The sequence below is a fragment of the Ovis canadensis genome, chromosome 16 (assembly GCF_042477335.2).
Source record: "Ovis canadensis isolate MfBH-ARS-UI-01 breed Bighorn chromosome 16, ARS-UI_OviCan_v2, whole genome shotgun sequence".
NCBI lineage: Eukaryota > Metazoa > Chordata > Mammalia > Artiodactyla > Bovidae > Ovis > Ovis canadensis.
The window spans coordinates 44,496,207-44,513,816 of NC_091260.1; the positions used below are offsets into that span (position 1 = coordinate 44,496,207).

Below are 17,610 nucleotides of genomic sequence, written 5' to 3' on the forward strand. Positions count from 1 at the left end.
ATATATTTTATTGTTTGTAAATGTGCTTGGACTTGAGGTAAAGGGTGGGGAAATCTGTACCTCAATGTCTGCTACAAGGACTAGTGCTGTTTCATTGTGTCCAAGACGTATTTGTCTGAACTAGAAGTTCAGAGAAGTTTACAAGGTTTTTAAATTTTTTCCATAATTATATATGATCAAAGTATATCTAACTACCCAAGAATGGGAGTAATAGTCTGTATTTGAATTTTAGTCTCTGTTCTGATGGGCAACTTTCAACCAACAATCTAGCATTGAACAAAAAGTCACCCGTTTTCCACCCTCACTGAACATTTCAGCAACAAGACAAACAGCTTTACGCCAAGAGTCTACTGACTTTGCACTGCGATATGCTAACCTTTAAAACTTGTTGCATCCCGTTTCCTACAGATATTAACCATGTCACTCGTTTGGTGGTTTTGGTCAATCTTTTTTTACTTTTCTTGGCAAAGAGTAGTCACCAAAGCACACAGACTGGTTCTCACATGGATATGATGTGCTATACAGGGAGAGTGACTCTTAAGGAAGCTTGAGAGAAGGAAAACAGAAGCTTCCCTCCTCACCTTCTGTATCACCTTCTACATCTCTCCATCCCAGCCTGCAATCCTCTGAAGAACCTCTCTGCCTCCTCCTGGGAAGACAGTAACTCTCTAGTACATGTGACATGACTGAACACAAAGCCACTAACATCCGTTTGTCTCAGGGTTACATGGAGTTCTCTAAAGAGGCATGGATCTTCACTGGGCTGCTCCAGGCTCAATTCCCAAATTCTGGAGACATGGCTAGATTGGCTGTTCCTGGCCACACAGGTCCTGTGTGAGTACAGCAGGCTGGTGACTATCATGTCCTGGGGAGAGGCCAAGTCACATCAGCTCTCCCAGGAGATCAAAGCAGCTCCAGCCTTCAGGATGTGTCTGCACACAGAAGCCTTTTCATTGGCTTCCCAGCCTCATGGAATTGCTGAGGTTCCAAGGAAAATTCAAAATATCAGATCCACATTCCATGTGGTCTCTGCTGTGTGGGTGGAGAGACCCACACGTCCAGGGGTGATGGCCCCACTGAGTGCCACCCACCACTGCCATCTGGTTCTCTCCCAGCCCTCCCCCTCCTCCCCCATAATCTTTTCATAGGAGTACCCCCATCACTCTGTTCTAATGCACACTTTTCAGGTGCCATCTCCAGAATACTTTCATTGTGTAGAGAAAGAGAAGACCTGTCTTCATTGTAACAGAGTCTTCTCAAATTCATGATAGGAGGACCCCTCTCTACACCTGTTCTAAACCCAAAGGGGTCCAGAAGAAAGAATTGGCTTCCCAGTCAGGTGGTTCTTATGAAGAACCTAATTTGTAAGGCTCTGTGTTAGGATGAATACAGGAAACCAATATATCAATATCACCCAGAAGAATACCGAATAATCAATGATATGGAAAAAAAGCTCAAACTATAAAGACAAGTGGAAAAATAAACAATAAAATTGTACATACAGGATGACCCAGAGAGATGTTATGGGGAGGGAGGTGGGAGGGGGGTTCATGTTTGGGAATGCATGTAAGAATTAAAGATTTTAAAATTAAAAAAATTAAAAACTAAAAAAAAAAACCTAAAAAAAAAAATTGTACATACAACATTCCTTTTTTTTTTTTTTGCTTTAACTACCAAAAAGCAACCCTCTGAAATGTTAACCACAGTTATCTCTCTAGTTGGAATTATTGATGGTAGTAGAGGCAGAATAACAGATTATTTCTTTTAATATTTATTTCTGTATTTTTGACAATAATACTAGCGACATTGATATTTATTGTATGCCAGGCATCATTCTAAGAACTTCACATGAATCAACTCATTTAATTCTCACAACTATGTGAGAAGGTCGGTGCATTACTATAGGCCCCCAAAACTGAGGCACAAAGTGGTCAAATAATGTGCCCAAGGTCACACAGTAAGTCACAGAGACAGGATTCAAACCCAGTAGGCTGGTTCCAGAATTAGACTTAACCACTATTACCTGCTGCTTCTGTAATATGTACTGCTTTTGAATACATATTTTATACTGTCTTGTAGTGAGGAATTATGATTCTTTAAAGCTAAAGAAAATAATATTAAGAAATGAAGGGCCTCCCTGGTGGCTCAGTGGTAAAGGATCCACCTTCCAATGCAGGAGACGTGGGTTCAATCCCTGGTCTGGGACAATCCCACATGCTGTGGAGCAACTAAGCCTGACTGCCACAACTATTAAGCCTGTGCACTAGAGCGGGGCATCTGCAACTATTGAGCCCACGGGCCGCAACTACTAACGCCCACACACCTGGAGCCCAGGCTCAACAAGACAAGCCACCACAGTGAGAAGCCCCAGCACAGCAACTAGACAGCTGCAACAAGAGAAACTAGGGGAATGAGTCCCCACTTGCCGCAACTAGAGAAAGCCCACGCAGCAACAGAGACTCAGCACAGCCAAAAATTATTATTTTTTTAAAAGATTAAGAAATGAAAAGAAAAAGAAATATAAGACAAAGTACCCAGGGAGAGAGAGGAGACAGGGTGAAAGAATAAGAGTCTAATAATGAGTCAGGAGAAACGACTCCACGCTAAACATCTCTGGGTTGGTTTCCTCCACTGTAAAATGTGAAGGCGTGCAAGTCTACATTCTAGAGAGATACCTACTCTGCAAATTACCAATAATTGACATGAAAGGTTTGAAAGCTGTACCAGCATTTTAGACTTGGCCTTCACATCCTATAACAAATTTGGTGTCTTTGTGCTCAGATAAACATCGTTAAACCAATATGTACATAAAGCAAATGCCCCAAAAGCACCAAATTATTAGTAAAGTTAAGAATATGATTCTACGTGATTGACACTAGAGATCAGTTTCTGAAAGACAAAAAGTGGTGAGAACAGAGAAGCTGGTCTGGCAGCGTGCATGATTCCAAAGGACAGCAACCAATTTATTCAAAGCTAAAAATCCTGAGTGGATACAATCAACAATAGTCAACACATGACAAGGAAAAGAAACCAAAAAATGGAGTAATTTCCAAGTGTGTCTACATCATCACTTCCCCAAAAGTGCAGGACGTTTCCTGGCTCCACCAGGTAGATGAACATAACCCAGAGAAAGTGACTCTGTACTCAATGAAATTTCATTTAAAAAATGAGAGAACCCCACAAGGTTCCAGACAGAAAAAATAGATCTCATGCCAAGAATCTAGCACCATAACGGCACTGAACTTTCAGAAACACTGGAAGCTGGAAAAGAATAAATGAATGCCTTTGGAAATTTGCATGAATGAATTTTCAGCCGAGAATCCTATACGCAGGCAAACCATCAAGTGTGAGAGTGAAACAGACTTTTCTAGACATGCAAAGTCCCCCAAATTTACTTCCTATACTCCCCTTTAAGAAGTTATTTATAGCAAAACAGATGCTTTATAAAATGAAAAGCATAGACCAAGAAAGAAGAAGACAAGAGACCAGGGACTCAACACAGAAGTAGGGTGAAGAGAAATCTCGGAAGGCCCCTATATGTCCCGGCCATCAGAAACCCGGTTCAGACTGGAGAACTGGGGGGTCCATTCAGAGGGCTGGGGCGGGGCCCAGAAGGAAGAGGATTGGCAGATGCATTTCATTGTATGAAAAAAACCAAGGAGAGGCATTTTAAAGAGCCACTAGAATAAATGGTGATAGATTCGAAAAAGCAAACAAACGAAAAACTATTTTCCCAAAAAATGTTGTACAGGAAAAGAAATACATCCACAGTCCACAATTCAGCTCCAGCGAAAAATAATTACACAATCATTGTCATGCAGATGCAATGTTGTTGTAAATAACATTGTGATGTCACTTGTGAGAAGCACTAATAGGGCAGACCTTTGCACGGAGACGTGTGCAAGTTCTTTCCTGCTGCACCCTCCCTTCTCACCATCCTAGCACAAGATATTAGGCCCCAACTCTTCCTTCCCACTCTGCTGCAGAAAATCCATTTTACTCAAATAATGGCTACCAATTTGAAAGAGCAATTCCTCCATTTTCTATCCTTGACCAACTATTTCCTTTTCTTTTTTTTCTAAACTTTTTTATTTTATATTGGAGTACAGCCAGTTAACAGTGATAGTTTTAGGTGAAGAGCAAAGGTACTCAGCCATACACATGCATCTATTCATTCTCCCCTAAACTCACCTCCCATCCAGGCTGCCACATAACACTGAGTAGAGTTCCCTGCACTATACAGTAGGGCCTTGTTGGTTATCCATTTTAAATATAGCAGTGTGTACATGTCGATCCCAAACTCCCTAACTATTTCTGAAATTAACTGAACTTTGGTTGCTCTGGCTGGAGTCCTAGGAAACATCCAGTACTCCTTCCCTCTCTGGAGCATTCCCCTGCCTGGCGTTTGCAAATAAAGGATTATACTAAGGGTGCTCTGGCTGATTTTTTCCCACCAACTGTGTTGCAAAAATGGAGGAAAGGGAAGTTGGAGGGGAGGAGTAAGAGAGCTATATCCTCCCCTGTAATAAAAGAAAGTGTACAGATTCTGTGTAAAATTGATAACTCAAGGACCAGCCACATAAGAGAATTATTTCCAACTAGGGAAGGATGTGGAGAAGGCAATGGCACCCCACTCCAGTACTCTTGCCTGGAAAATCCCATGGACGGAGTAGCCTGGTAGGCTGCAGTCCATGGGGTCACGAAAATTCGGACACGACTAAGCAACTTCACTTTCAGTTTTCACTTTCATTCATTGGAGAAGGAAATGGCAACCCACTCCACTGTTCTTGCCTGGAGGATCCCAGGGACAGGGGAACCTTGGGGGGCTGTCGTCTGTGGGGGCGCACAGAGTCGGACATGACTGAAGCGACTTAGCAGCAGTAGCAGCAGGGAAGGATGGGATCAAACAGCTAAGAAAGAGCAGAGCAATCGTAACCCAAGAGAGGGACTGTTTTTTGTTAGAATCTTTTAACATGCTCTAATCCATAAAATTATAGATGAATGCACTCAGCTGATAACAACTTGAGCAGTTTTTAAAAGTGAAGCTTGCAACTTAAAGTTATGAATGACCCAACTAAATGACCCAGCCAATGCAGCGAAGAAAGCTTTCTTGGTGGCTGAAGGGCTGAGAAGAAGCAGGTCTAGCCAGAAGATGGGAAGGCCATACCACTGGAAGTGAATTTTGGTCCACTCTCAGTCCTCCCAGAGAGCCTCTAAATTGGAGAATTTGGCTAAATAGGACAGCCAGAGCTTTCTTGAAAAGCATCAGGTTCTCTGTTCTCCATGAAAGGCAAAGAATAGAGTTTGTTTTAGCTTCTTGTTCCCCAACTTGTGTTTTTTTGTTTTTCTGTATAGCTCCCATTACACTATGTTTTTTTTTCTTTTTACTCCCTTCCCTTTAATCTGTGAGTTTACTTCTCATTTAAGAGTCTTCCCCCCTCCAATTTTCTTTTTCTCTTAATCCCAAATTCTTCCTGCCTCTGTATCTTGTCTCTCTTCTCACCTAGATTTTCTCTGAGCCCTACTTGACACTCATATTCCTAGACATGCCACGGGGTTTTAGTTTTCATTTCTTAATTTTCCAAGTAGTTACCTGAAAGGACTTGAGTCTTTTGAACACAACTTGCCTATCCATAAAACTGGTTACTGTTCCTCAGGATGCTATATGACAATGGTTGAGCTATCTTTGAAGTTCTTGAGGAAAAGTAATTTAAGAACTGTGATCTGCTTAATTCAAGTTGTAGACACTGTCATCATAAGAACTTTGACTATTTTCTTCTTTTCCTGAAATTTGTAGCTTCAATGCTAGAGAACTTTTTCTAGAATGACCATGGAAAGCGAAAACACAGAATGAGACTCATTTTATAAACTAATCTTAGTTGTCATTTCAACAATTGAAAGAAAATCAGCAAATGAATTAAGAGTCTTAGAGAACGGACTTTTGGACTCTGAGGGAGAGGGAGAGGGTGGGATGATTTGGGAGAATGGCACTGAATCATGTATACTATCATATAAGAAACGAATCACCAGTCTATGTTCAATACAGGATACAGGATACTTGGGGCTGATGCACGGGGATGATCTGGAGAGATGTCATGTCAATGTATGGCAAAACCAATACAGTAATGTAAAGTAAAATAAAGTAAAAAAATAAAGTAAACAATAAAGTCATTGCACCAAAATAAAATAAAATAAAATGAATAAATTCTAGAGGGAAAAAAAAAAAGTATTCAGTCCTTAGAGTAATACTATAATGAGATTCAAAGAATGCAGTTGGATTTTCACATTATATTTTAATTTTTAAGTTTCTTAAAATGGAGCTAGATATTTAGCTGAAAACATTAAACATTAACCTATTAAAACAAGTTTTTTTTAATTAAAAAAATTTTAATATTTATTTGGCTGCATGAGCTCTTAGTTGGGACATGTGGGATCTAGTTCCCTGACCAGGGATCAAACCCCAGATCCCTACTTTACAGAGTCTTAACCACTGGACCACCAGGGAAGCTCCACATTCTTTTTTAAAAAAACTGTAAAAGGACTGGCTTTCAAATTTTCCAATCATATGCTATCAATATGTAAATTTAATTTATAGGTTTCAAAGCTTAGGACTTGTGAATGTGTAAAGAATTAGGGTCCTTTAAAGACATCAACATGTACTAATAAAAGTATTTGAATGGGAACATTACTCTGCCCAAATTAAACCTTTTTAACTGAAAATCTAAGGCCAAACCAACAGCATAAAGGGCTCTATGGCCTATCTGTAGTTATTACTGGGAAATTTAGGTTTCACACAAAACTGCCTTTATTCTAAATGCAGTTGTTATTAGAAAAGAGCACACACCTCAAACTAAATATCAATCCACGTTTTCCCCTAGCATAGAAGGAGACCTCTCTGAAGGTTTTTCCAGGCTTACCACTTAACAGTGGTCAAGCCAAAAATAAACCTATGAGGACTTTACTAGGCAAATTCAACAGCATACAAAACACCAGTCCGTGGAGACTTGGACTTTTTCCCTATTAGCCTCTTTCTGGGCTTTCCTCTCGCATTCCTCCACCTCCTAATTAGAAAGCTAATTAGGAGTCCAAATTTAATGCTAAATGGGGAGAGAGATCTGGTCACAGGCCAGGATTCCTTTCACATCAAACACTGTTCTCGGTCTCCCTTCCTTAGGGCCGCTGAACTGTGGGAAGAGAGCTGGGCCAGCAGGACCAATTGGCTGAGGGCAGTGTTTACTCTCAGTTGTCTGCGAGGGAAGATCTGTTTCACAAACTGCAAACTCTGCAAAGGTAAAATTAAGCAACAACATGCCTCGGGCCTTCAGTACCCTAAAGAAACAAGTATCTTCTAGGCTCAATTATTATTACCATGGTAACATGAGGGGGCTTGGGGAGGTCTCCTCAAGAACGGTTCCCGGCTCCATCCAGGCAGCCTCTCAACACTGCCCGGCGACTTCTCCAGTTACCATGGCAACCAAAATTAGAAGTGCTTTTGCAACACTAACAGAAACCATCTTTTGAAGCTCTTCTGTGAATCACAGTGAATACTGATGATGCAAGCTTGAGTGATACATATTTTACAAACATTAAAAAAATCATATTGCCATAAACAAATACTCGTTTTGGAGTCCCCTTTGCACTGTTTTGACTTAACCTTGGAATCGATCCTTCGGTCTGGTTTTGTTTGTTTCCCTTCTGGATTCCCGCGGCTTCCAGTGCAAAGGCGATTTGTTTAACTTCCAAACTTGTCTGAATTGCACGGGTGAGAGCTTAAAATGTGGTTCCTTCTCTCTGGGTTTGAAACTGGGTGAGGAAGGGGATGGGGGAGGGTGGGTCTAACAGAGAGCCCTCTTGTCTAATAGAGTCGGGAGGACGAAAACCGGGAGGGAGTGGGGAGAAGAGCCGGGAAGGGACGGAGGAGGAGGTGGAGAGACGGGAAGGAAAAAGTGCAGATGGCGAATCTCCGCTGCCCTTACTGGGGCTAAGAGCACCTTTATTGGGTGCCTTGACCTCTCCATTTGCTCAGATCCTGGGTCAGACACACAGAGCTGATCGGAAACGGCATTTAAAAAACCCTGTTGCGATCCTTTCCAAGTCGTGTCGCCGAATCCTCAGGCTCCTAATATTCCTGAAGGGACCTCAGGGAAGAAGAGACAGGCTCTTCTTTGCTTGTACAGTCTTTCCAAAAGAGCATCTTTCTTTAGGGCGTGTCGTGGCGTGGGATGGGATGGAGGGTCCACTCCTCTGGACCACCGCCGTTCGCTGTCAGTGCCCTTCACTGCCCACTGCCCGCCGGGGTCACGCAGGTCCCCGGCACTCGATTCAAACTCTGTGGCTCCGGGCTCGCGCCCGGGGGCGCTGGTGGCGCGCAGCTGGGGTGCGCGGGGTGAGGCTGGGGGTGCGCGCACAGACCTGGGTGTCCGCACCCTGGGCTCACGCCCCCAGGCACCGGCAGGCTGCTCGCGCCGGCGCACCCCGGCCTCCGCCTCCAACGCTCTCGCCTCCCAGGCGCGATGGGCCTCGGAGGGGGTGCCCCTAGAGAGCGCTAATCCTCTCCTGACCCCAATTCGCCTACCCTCGCCGGGAGTTGGGTCCCTCTTTGCCCTGGGGTTCCGGGGAGGAGAGGCGTCCCTGCTCAGCACCCAAGTCGGCAGCCTGGCGGAAGAAGGGGCGGCCGGGTGGGGTGCCGGCTGCGAGCCCCGCGGCCCTCGCTTACCTTCGTGGCGAGCTCCGCTCGCGGGCTCGGCTGCGCGGCGCCCGGCCGGGCTCTCTGGGTGGTGGGCGCGGGCGGTGCGTGGGTGTCAGAGCGCAGTGGCCCCGCCAAAGGCTCAGGAGCTGTCAGGGGCGGCATTGGCAGACCCCGCCCACCGGCCCGGCCCGGGCTCCGCAGACGGGACTCAGGCGCCCCGCAGCGTTTCCCGAAGGACCAATCCCGAGCCGGGGGCTGGCCCGGGGGAGGGGGGAAGGGGCGGCCGGAGGGGCACCAGGACGAGGTCCTGGACCTCGTAGGCCGGTTTCTATGGCAGCCGGAAGGGAGGGGCTGAAAGGAGGTGGGGGCGGGGGGGGGGCGCGCGGCGTGGGGACACCCATCGTACACACTGGAGCAGGGGGGGTTGGCCCTGCCGCAGAGAGGAGCGCTCCTGGAGCAAGGATGGCAAGAGGCGACACGGCTCCCATCAACTCCCCCTGCGTGCCGAGTCGCTCCAGCCTCTTGATAAAAAGGGGTTCCGTGTCCTTGGGAGACCCAGTAATCTTCCTAACGGAACGGGGTTTTCTAGCAAACCACCGTGACAGTTCCTTCAGGTGAGTCTGGGAGCGTTTAGGCTTTGCAGAAATAAGTGCTAACGCCACCCTCAGCCCGGATTCCTCGAATACATTAGGCCTTGTTCCCTGGGTGCCCCTTGGGCAGTGGATCCCCAGTGTCCTGTGTACTCCCTGGCTCATGGTGGGTGCCAAATGTTCTTCCAGTTTACAAGCAAGGAAAGAACACGATTCACCGAATACTAAAGAATAAAGATGATTTATTGAAGCTCACGTCCTTCATTTTACAGAGGAAGAAACTGAAGTCGGAGAAGTCAGTTAACAAGGGCCACGGGGCTGGTTAATGGCAAGCCCTGACTGGGGGCCCTAAGTCACAGCTCTGTGAACAGTCTTTCCACCTCCTCATGTGGCTGAATCCTCCATAATTGCTAGGGTGTATTTACAAAAGCGAAAGAGCTAAGGGGAAAAATAAACTGAGTTTAAAGCCCTTTTATGGTAGAAATTAGGGAATCCAAAGATTCCTTATTTTGCTACTTGCCAGTAACTGTTATACACACTTTCACAGAATGACTGGTTAAATCCTCACATTAACATTTTCAGTTAGGTGCTCTGATTACCACCCCTGTTTTGACAGAAGAGGGAACTGAGGCCCAGAAATTTACTTGGCTTGCTCAAGGTCACACAGCTGTCCAGTACTGATGCTGGGACTCAGACCTGAAGGTCTGGCTCAAGTCTGGTGCTCTTCCTCAGTAGCCTGTGCTGCCTCTTAGTGTGATGATTAAAGGGGCCAGAACAGGAAGGGCAAGAAATAAAACCTTGGACAGCTCCACAGACTGACCACTGGGATTGGCAGGAAAACCAAGAGAACCTGGAAAAAGTGCTTTCTTGTTTTATAAGAGTGGTTATAAAGGTTCTCTGTGAGAAAAGTGTGTCTTTAAAGGGAGGCCTTCTTCTCAAAGACAAAAGGACTTTTTTTTTTTTTAAAGGAGTAATCTTAAAATAGTACATGCCATCAGTCTTTCTGAAACAATGAAATACAGGATAAATCATTGCATATTTTAAATACAAAAGACTCCTTGAATTCTACAACATGACAATCTACAGAACAAGAATTCATAAAGAAACAGCCCAGAAACTTCCCAGGTGACACATACTCTGACATAGGTCATCCCATGGTGCCCCTGTAGAGCAACGCTTGGCAAAGCCAATCCTGGATTCTAAAGAATTAAGAGGTTACTGAAAACTTTAGGCTACCGTAGAAAAGGAAAACTTAAAACTCAGCTTCAGAAACCACTTCTAAAGTCCAGTAGCCAGACTTTTTTCCAGGAGTCACCCGCAATCCTCTTGCAGAGACTGCTGGGGCCTGCTCCGTTTCAAAATATAAACCCTTCCTTCATGCCTTCCTTTCCCTTGGGGGTCCTGGGATACTCAGCCATACGGGACTGACCTCACAGTGAATTTCCTTCACTTGAAAAAAATGTTTTTCTCCTGGACAGGGTCATTCAACAATAGGCTAATTACAATGTAACAGTATATAGAAAAGTTAACATTTTTGTTTTGAATAGTATGGGGAAATACTTTCAACATGTTAAGTGAAAGCAAAAGTTACAAAACAGAATGATACAAATTTGTGATATGTATAACTGGAAGGAAATATATCAGACATTAGAAATACTTTTTCATTATCTTGTGGAACCTCAGGTGATCTAAACAATGTTAATATTTTCCAGTGTTGTTTGCATTTTCTACAATGGGAATATATGTCAGAAAAAAATTTTAATGTCAGAAAAATATTATTTTCCAAAAGAATTGGTGAAACTGTAAAAACTATAAAGACAGTATAGTTTCACGTTATTGGAGAGCTCATTAAAATTTAGTGTATTAAACCCTGCTCCCTTTTGTTAGCAGTAGCCAAGTACATTCTTAGAAACAACTAACTATTAATAGAAGAACTGACTCTAAAGCAGGAGGTCCTGTTCTATACTGTAAGAAGTACCGACAGTGGCTAAAAGTTTAGAGTTTTGACTCATAAAGCTACACCCTGCCTCTTAGCTCTGTTCTTTACTAATTACATGACACTCTGGTTTCATGTACCTTCATCTGTTCTCTCATCTGTAATCGGGGAGTTGTGAAAATTAATGAGACAAAGTTTCTGGTAAACAATGAGCTAGGTTCTCTTAACCTGGAGTTCCATGGGCTTGGATGATTGGCAGGAGGCTCCCCCATCAACAATGTATTTGTCTACTCCTTTCTTCACAGTCTCTAAGTAGTTGGGGCCCAAATGTCAGAACCCCCTAGATAAATGCTTAATAAATGGTAGCATTATTATTTCAAGTTCTGACATATCTTCCCACCTTTAGTGCTGTTCTAGGGAATATAGGCACATTCTACTCTAATTTTAAGTCACCTGATACAGAACTTCCCTATTGAATGTGAACCTGGGCTATTTGTGAGGTTTTCCTACCTCTGCTTTTCTTCTTCCTCTTCCACTAGCCACTGGCTAGTGGAACGGAGGGATATTTGGAGGGATATGGGAGGGATATTTGACAAACGTCAGGGAGAGGACACAGAGCAAAAGTTTTAAGACTGTATTGCTGCAGAGTTGAATCTATAACTCAAAAGGCATATCCTGTTCCAGGAAATTTTATTTATGCTGTTTAGATTCTAAATGCTACCTCAATCTGAGACTTCATGTCTTTGAGACAATTCAGAAACATTCTCAGACAATATCTCTTTGACTATGATCCCTGTTCCATGTTTATCTTTCAGAAATTCCAGTTGAACATTATGTGTCAGACCTTCTCATTTTATCTCTTCTTTCTTGTGTTTTCCAGATTTTTATCTTCTATTTACGTTCTTTCACATTCTGGTTAGTTTCTTCAGATCTATCTATTTCACAGATTCTCTCTTGTACTCCAGTTAATCAGCTGTTTAATCGGCACACTAACCTCACAAGACTTGACAATGCAAGTATAATTAGAACACCAAACTGAATCACAACAATTAGGATTTATTAAAATCTTTTCCCTTAATTTTATAGGCACTTTTAAAGAACCAGCAGGAAAGAAACATTTATTTGAGGTTTACCCATGTATTCTGTTTCCCTTATTTCTATTAATTTCAAGCAATATTAAACCAAAAGAACTAAGACTAGTATGGTAATTGTTTTTGAAAGTTTTCTCTCATGTGTATGTGTATGGAGAGATATTCATGTAATATTCGCAGTAATTATTTCATTAATGAGCTTTGAACTGTGGTGTCGGAGAAGACTCTTGAGAGTCCCTTGGACTACAAGATCAAACCAGTCAATCCTAAAGGAAATAAATCCTGAATATTCATTGGAAGGGCTAATGCTGAAGCTGCAATACTTTGGCCACCTGATGCAAAGAGCTGACTCATTAGAAAAGACCCTGATACTGGGAAAGATTGAAAGCAGGAAGTGAAGGGGACAACAGAGGACGAGATGGTTGGATGTCATCACCAACTCAATGGACATGAGTTTGAGTAAGCTCCAGGATATGGTGAAGGACAGGGAAGCCTGGCATGCTGCAGCCCATGGGGTCAAAAAGAGTCGGACACAATTGAGTGAGTGAACAACAAATGAGTCTTGCAGTGGCTTTTAACTTTCTTATTTTTCTAAAATGCATGAATCTTTTTGTTGAGCAAGTATAATTTAGCAACAAAAACAACAAAGTAGAAAAAAAGGTTGTACATTTCAGTGACTGGGTGAAGTGCCGCTACTTCCCCTACCAAGTCAGCTTAAATTCTGTTGATATTCTGGGTACTTTAATTCACTTTAGACATTCCTGCCTCATCATTTAGTCATTAGTGTTCAATACTTAGCTTTCTTCCTAAAGGTAAAGTACAATGAATAGAGGGGGTAAAAAAGAAAAAATAACCCAAATTGTAATCTTGAGACATTTTCATTATAAAAGTAATTTTCATTATTTAATTTATTACCTGAGATTCCCACTATAATATTAATAGCAACTGTACTCCAAACTTTTCTTGAATACGTAGCCAAGTATAGCAATGTGCTGTGTGGTGGTTAGTCACCCAGTCATGTCTGACTCTTTGGAACCCACCCCATGGACTGCAGCCCTCCAGGCTCCTCTGTCCACTGGGATTCTCCAGGCAAGAATATTGGAGTGGGTTGCCATGCCCTTCTCAAGGGGATCTTCCCAATCCAGGAATCAAACTCAGGTCTCCTGCATTGCAGGGGGATTCTTTACAGTCTGAGCCACCGGGGAAGCCCAAGTATAGCAATGTGTGGTATTTTCTTAATAACCAGCACTTGGGTATGATCTACAGTTGAACAATGAACAGATGAAGGCTCTGGGCCCATTTATTCTTTGCCAAAATTATCTCATGAAAAGTTTTAAGAATAAAATGGTTTATTTTGTTTGATTTTTATCTTTGGTTTTTAATAAGCACCATTTCAACTGGACTAGGGTTCTGAATCTGTTATTCCCTCCACAATGTTTCATAGCTGTATCTAACAGATAACTATTATTTCACAGGATACAGTTACTGCTCTAATACACCTCTAATAAAGTGGTCTACCAGGCGACAGAGTTAATGATCAGCTCTTCTCTTAGGTGAGTTCATATACAGACATTTGCTCCTCAGTAGATATAAGCCATCGTTTTGTCTCTAAAGTGTATTTGAGTTACCCAGTGGAAGCAAAAGTATTCAATTATTCTGATTTTCCAGTTTTTATTATTCTCTAACAGATCATGTCTTTGTGGCATTTTCATTTCAGAAAGATAAAAGCAATTCATTACTGAGAATAAGTAGAATGTTCTTGATTAATATGAAAAAACAAGACCATTGTCTTAGTCCAGTGACTTACATGAATAGTCAACATGGACAATAAATAACAAGCTATTTTGAAAGTAGCACCTGACTACCTCTAAAAAAAAAGACCCTCAAAATGTTCACACCACTGGCTAGTCATCTGTGCTTCCCTTAAGTACTCTATGTCAGCCATTCTCCAGGTGTCGCTCCAGGACTATCAGTATATTACCTGGGAATGTCAGGAATGCAAATTCTCAGGTCCTAATACTAACCCAGACCAATTGAATTGTGGTTTAACAAAATGCTGTTGCATGCTCTTGTTGAACCATTGCCTAGACGGTGTGGTCTCTAGGCAAGGAGCTATCAGAAGGCAATTTGCTGTGAATCTCTTGCTATCTTTTCTGATCTACTGTTCCCCGCCACCCCAAACTCATCAAGGGCTGAGGTAAATTCCAGAAGGAAAATGGCTGTTTTGCTTATGCTCTGTGTAAGCCAATGCTGTCAGCCACAAAGATCTCATACAGAGGTGACTGGAGTCTGTGAAGTCAAGCTCTCTGGCTTCACTTTCCACCAGCTATTTCTCATTTCCTTGTCTTAGTTTCCTCTATTTGTAAAATGACAGCTAATAATGTAATTACTTCAGGTCATTCAGATGATTAAACAAAGTGCTTGGCATAAATGTAATTCATAAATGATGCTATCTTGTTACAAGGTTCCTTTCCTAGGCTGTACTTTGGTACAAGTATCAGGTGGGCATCACTTTAGTTGTATAATTACATCATATTTAGTGTCATATTAGGTGGGAAAGTTAAGAAAACAATTATGAATTCACATGCTGCCTTCCTACATCATGTCAATAAAAATAAGGAAGTAACGTTTATAAAACATGGAGTAGTTAACATTCAGCTTAGGTTTCCCTCTCCTGATGTAACAAAAATTCAGTGTTAAATTCAAACCTATCTCCAACAAAATCAGGCTGAACTTTGAAGGTCATTTACTTGTAATTTTACATGACGATTATAAAACTGTTTCCATGTGAACACTGTCATGACCATCTGATCGTTTAACACAGTAACAAATGTTGAAGATGTGCATTAAAATCCACTTGATTTACCAGTGGACATTTTATCACATTCAGGCCACAGTCAGTGCTGTTCGCTTACTCAAAGTATAAAGTGGGTAATTAGCCTAGAAGATTCTCATAGACTTTTTAAATCTTGAAATATTACTCCAAAATTTAATGTAGTAGGATCAGAAGCTTTCTACTTTCAATATTAGGAAGAGAATTGCAGCCTATTTTCAATGGTAGGACTGTAAGATCCTTGTTTTTGTACATGTTCAAAAGATTTCTAGGTTTTAAATTTATTGACATTGGGGTGCAATTAGTTTCCCTTTTAATCCCAGATGATACATGTGGTATAATAAAAAAAAATAAGTATCTGGTTCCTGGCAATGAGCTCTTAAAACACTTGCAATTTCCTGAGTGATATCTTTTGTTATTCCTAACAAGCCTCTACCTGAATTTATGTAATGCAGTGACTCTTAGCTCCAGTCACTAGTCATCAACCATATGGATTAGAGGGCTAGAACTATCAGCCGACCCCCAAGGGAAGTAAGTAAACAAGGTTAAGGGAGCATCTGGGTAGACACATCCACGTGCTGGGAGGGTGGAGCACCAGGCTGGGACAGGGATGTGCTGTGCACCCCCACCCCCACCTCACCCCTTTGCCCTATGGATCTCTGTCTCTTCCTGGTTTGTATCCTTTATAATAAACTACACTCCATAGTGCTTTCCTGAGTTCCAGATCATTCCACTGAATTATTTAACCTGGGAGGGAGTGGGAACACCTAATTTGTAATTAATCAGGCAGAAGTGTGGGTACCCTGGGGACTCTTATTTTTGGCTGGTGTCTGAAGTGGGGGCAGTATCACCGACGTTCAGTTGCTAAGTTGTGACGCTATGGACTGTAGCATGCCAAGACCCTCGGTCCTCCACTATCTCCTGAAGTCTCAAATTCATGTTCATTGAGCTGGTAGTGTTATCTAGCCATCTCATTCTCTGCTATCCCCTTCTGCTTTAGCCTTCAATCTTTCCCAGCATCAGGGTCTTTCCCAATGAGTCAGCTTTTCTCATCAGGTGGCCAAAGTATTGGAGCTTCAGCCTCAGCAACAGTCACTCCAATAAATACTCAGGGTTGATTTCCTTTAGGATTGACTAGTTTGATCTCCCTTCTCACTTTCTGGAATCTATGTTAATTCCAGGTACTGTCAGAATTGAAGGTCAGCCAGTTGCTGTTTAGGAATCAAAGAACTGCTGTTGAACAGTGTAGGGTAGATAGGAGAGGCTCTCCTATCGTTTTCCAGTGCTCTTGGGATTCCTGTGGGTGACCAACATCTGGTAGTACTACCCATCTGTCACACTGTAGACCTAGCTCAATACTCCAGGAGTAAAGTGAGAACAAAATATCCAGTTCAGTACTTTAATATACATTATCATTCCCTGGTGGCTCAATGGTAAAGAATTCACCTGCCAATGCAGGAGACTTGGGTTCAATCCCTGGGTCAGGAAGACTCCCCTGAAGAAGGAAATGCCAACCCACTCCAGTATTCTTGCCTGGGAAATCCCACGGACAAGGAAGCCTGGTAGACAAAGAAGTCCGTGAGGTTGCAAGAATCGTGCAAAAAGAACATGACTTAGTGACTAAATAATAACATGCAAAATGCTTTAGCAACTGCAAGGTTTACTACCAGCGGGTACCTTTCCTTGTCTTCCGTGATAATCTAATTCACTGGCATTTGGAGCACACATAGCCTTCAAATCTTTTGGGAAAAGTAAATGAACTATATCTGTCCCTCAAACCTGCTTTGAAAGGCCTTGCCAAATCTGAAAACTTAAATGATAATTTTAATGCTTTGCTGTGCCTTTGTCCCTGATCTCTACATTGCAGACAGGGCTCTTGAAAAATTGTTTAAAAATAAACCTTGTTTCATACCTTGGCTTAAGGGCACAGCATGAGTTATTTTCAGCATTCAAAATTCACTAGATACTAACTAGTAATTTATATGCTTGAGAACACTGTCAGGAATTTAAACATTTTTAAAACTATAACTCAGGAACATAGACATCTTAAGGCAAACTGAAAATTTCAGTTAATTCTATCATCAGTATTTTCCAACTTCAAAGAAAAAAAAAATGTCTATATATATAAAACATAATTATGCCTTGTAGCATATACCCAACTATCAAAGAGAACAGACTTGGAAATGTTCATACACTTTGATTTAAAATAAAGACAGTCTCCTAATTCCTCTTATCTCTAAATCCATGATTTCTCCAGTTATGGAAAGCCATTCTCTTCAATATACTTCATAAATGTTATAACCATTTAACATCAGGGTTACCAAAATGTGTTACGTGGAACTGACCTTTTAAATTTAACACACTAGTAAGTGGAGAAAGGATTTTTAAAATAGGCTCTACTAAAATTCCACTGGTTACTGTATCCCACACCATGTAAAACAGCAAATATCAACCTCTCCTTACTTTCTTTT

The 17,610-nt window shown here is 42.1% G+C and overlaps 1 protein-coding gene across 1 annotated transcript in view; it reads right to left on the reverse strand.

The window, feature by feature from the left end:
• The window catches only part of NIM1K (NIM1 serine/threonine protein kinase), a 76,165-nt gene extending 67,291 nt beyond the window's left edge, over nucleotides 1–8,874 (reverse strand). Inside the window, exon 1 of the mRNA XM_069556348.1 lies at nucleotides 8,717–8,874. The gene's annotated coding sequence lies outside the window, so the exon portion shown is untranslated. The remainder of the gene's footprint in view (nucleotides 1–8,716) is intronic.
• Nucleotides 8,875–17,610: the final 8,736 nt, after the last annotated feature.